Below are 3,036 nucleotides of genomic sequence, written 5' to 3' on the forward strand. Positions count from 1 at the left end.
TATTAGGGATGTGTGTATGAGGATTTCAATACTAGGGAGCAAATGTGGTCATTGATGCTTCTTGATTTGGTTAAGGAGGCTCAGGTCGAGGTACTCAAGAAGGAGAACTAGAAATAGGATAGACTCAAGGGTGAGATTGACAAGTGTATTACTTAAAGTCATGGATTATTGATCTGGTGTGGTCGGGTATGGGTGCTAGACTTTGGTGGAATTAAGCAAAGTATATTGGAGGAAGCCCACAAGCCTAGATTTTCGATACACCCTGGAGCCACCAAGATGTATCAAGATTTGAGACTTAGTTACTGGTGGTCGTGCATGAAAAGAGAGATGGCATGGTATGTCGAGAGGTGCTTGACCTATCGGATGGTCAAGTTCGAGCACTAGAGGCCACATGGAAAGCTACAACTATTTGAGGTTCACATATGGAAATGGGAACATATTAATATGGATTTCATCACCAAGTTACCTTGGAAGGATAAGGAATTTGGCAAGATATGGGTTATCATGGACCGTCTGACCAAGAGCGCTCACTTTCTAGCCATTCGGGAGAGTTCTTCGGCCAAGAAATTGGCCAAATTATGTGTGCGTGAGATTGTTGCTCGACATATTATTCTAGTCTCTATTGTATTTGATCGATATGTTCAATTTACATCGTTTTTTGGCAGAAGTTCTATGAGGAACTGGGTACGAGGTTGCATGTTAACACTATTTATTATTCGCAAACTGATAGTTAGAGTAAGCGGACCATTCAGACACTTGAGGACATGTTGAGAGCCTATGTCATAGACTTCGGTGGAAGTTGAGACTTCTACCCTCCCTTAAGTTAGTTTTCTTATAGCAATAACTATCACTCTAGTATTGGTGCACCCCCATTTGAGCTTCTCTATGGGAGGAAGTATCGTACCCCAGTATGTTGGGGGAGAGATTAGTCATAGAGTCATAGGAAGGACTAAGGTAGTCCTTCAGACAACAGAGCTTATTCCGCAGATTAGACAGAGATTGTTGATATATCAAAGTCGGTCGAATAGTTATGCAGACAACTGTCAATCTGAGTTAGACTTTCGTGTATGTGACATGGTTTTGCTAAAGGTATCACCCTAGAAGTGTGTAATACGCATGAGGGGAAAGATAGGGCCTCGGTATATTGGCCCATTTTGAGTGATTGCCAGGGTTGGCAAGGTAGCTTACAAGTTAGATTTTCCTGAGGAGCTCAGTTAGATCCACAACACCTTCCATGTGTCTCAACTTCAAAAGTGTATGGCTAATGATTCAATGGTTGTTCCTATGGATGATATTCAGGTTAATGATCTCCTAAACTATGTTGAGAAACCAGTGGTGATTTTGGATCAGAAGATGAAGGCCTTGCATAACAAGGTGGTGTCTTTGGTAAAGGTTTAGTGGCAACATAGGAAGGGTTCCGAATGGACATGGGAACCCGAGACAGAGATACGAGAGCATTATTTAGATTTTTCACAGGAGAATACTTCAAGGGAAAACTCTAGTTCAAGTGGGGGGCAATTGTAACACCTTGATATTGAGATATTTTCATTTTAAACCCTAATTATGGGAAGTAATTGCATTTTAAACCTTGGATGAGAATTAATTGAAAAATTGGACCAAATGGAATTTTTGTAAATGTTGAGGCCAACTCGAGTATGTGGGGCGTTCCCCCAGGTATGTTGGGTTTACGTTTCATGACCCTAAACCCTAATATTTTGGCTTTAGACTCTATTTATGTATCCTTAAGTCCCAAATCTGCCTTCTTTCATCAAACTCCAACCCACCTTCGTCCTAAAGCAAACCCTACTCCATTTTGGAGCATTCTTGATCATTTTGTGTGTGTTTTGGTAACATTGAAGGAGAGAGGAAGAAAAGAAGATCATTTGGATGAGTGGAACACTTTAGGTCAAAAATAACATCATCTTTTGGCATTGTTTGGAGGTAAAAAGGTTTGAACTTGACCAAGTGTTGATTAGATCTTGTTTAGTTGTGAAATGGTTTTCTTTTGGTACCATAAGTTTGGTATTGAGTATGGGTTATTCTAATCCATATAAGCCATCCTTTCAGACGTTTTGAAGCATCTAGAAGCATAAAAATGTAATTTTGATTGTTAGATTCCTTCAATGCATGAGTTACAAGGTCCTAATAGGTTAAGTAGTTAGGGTTTTTGTGTTTGGGGATTTAGTGGCCATGCAAGACCATAAAGTTGAAAACTTTATGGTTAAGGACATTATTTTAGGGTTACATCTAGAATATGGAAAAAAATAACTTAAGGATTAAGCTATTAAAAAGAAGGAAAGAAATCCCTCGTGAACGTTGGGAATTACCCAGGAACAGTTAGCATTGGAGGTCAATTTAGCTTGTTTTGGTCAACACTCATCTACGCCAAGCATACAAGATGAGTATACTAGGCGTACTCAGTTGTGTTAACTGGGTTTGATGCTTTGAATTTTTGACTTTAACTAAAATTTAACCAAGTTTAACATAAGGCTATTTTGGGTATTTTGAGTTGTATTTGAGATTGGTCCTTATTTGATGAAAATGTGACAGGTAGATCTAAAATTCGAAGCAGAGACATATTCACCTACTTGTTCGGACTGAGAGGTGAGTTTTTCTCAGTGTTCGTGTGGGTCAAAGACAGCAATGTTGGCCCATTAGTTTTTGTATCTCGGTATGGAGGATGTTGCTATGATGTAGTGAGCTGTTAGATCTCTATTTTGGTATATAGGATGTCGTTATGTGGTAATGATATGTAGAGCTACTTGTTTGTCTGTTTACTAGTTATATGTTTATCTGTTTTGTATATGTCGACATAGTATGGTTGGGTTGAGGTAATACTACTTTGTGCAGAAGCCAACAAACCTGGAGCAAGCCAGACATAAGTTATGGGCCTGGAGGAAACACCAAACTTATGATGTGGGCCCGAGAGCAAGATATACTTGAGTTGTGGGCTTGAAGGGCAAGCGAGACTCATACTGTGCGATTAGGGGTAATCAAGTCTATTAGTTGTGGGCCTAGTTTGCATGTTGTTATATG

This window comes from Lactuca saligna, chromosome 4, assembly GCF_052625555.1.
Source record: "Lactuca saligna cultivar CGN05327 chromosome 4, ASM5262555v1, whole genome shotgun sequence".
NCBI classification, from domain to species: domain Eukaryota; kingdom Viridiplantae; phylum Streptophyta; class Magnoliopsida; order Asterales; family Asteraceae; genus Lactuca; species Lactuca saligna.